This window comes from Arachis duranensis, chromosome 6 (genome assembly GCF_000817695.3).
Source record: "Arachis duranensis cultivar V14167 chromosome 6, aradu.V14167.gnm2.J7QH, whole genome shotgun sequence".
Taxonomy (NCBI): Eukaryota; Viridiplantae; Streptophyta; class Magnoliopsida; order Fabales; family Fabaceae; genus Arachis; species Arachis duranensis.
The window spans coordinates 52,777,587-52,777,882 of record NC_029777.3 but is presented as its reverse complement, the minus strand read 5'-3'; positions in this window follow the sequence as shown (position 1 = coordinate 52,777,882).

Genomic DNA, 296 nt, shown 5'->3' with positions numbered 1-296 from the left:
TTGGCATAGAACTCTTGAACCATTAAGATTCCGACTTGTTGAATGGGGTTGGTAAGAACTTCCCAACCTCTTCTTTGGATCTCATGTTGGATCTCCAGATATTCACTCTTTTTGAGTTTGAAAGGGACCTCGGGGATCACCTTCTTCATGGTATGGTTCGGCCATTATGGGTGGGTTTGGGAGGGAAAGTGGTTTGAATTTGAATGGTGAGGTAGGTGGGGTTTTATGAAGGATGGATGTGAGTGGTGAAGAGAATGGTGGGATTTGATAGGTGAGGGTTTTTTTTTTGGGGAAGA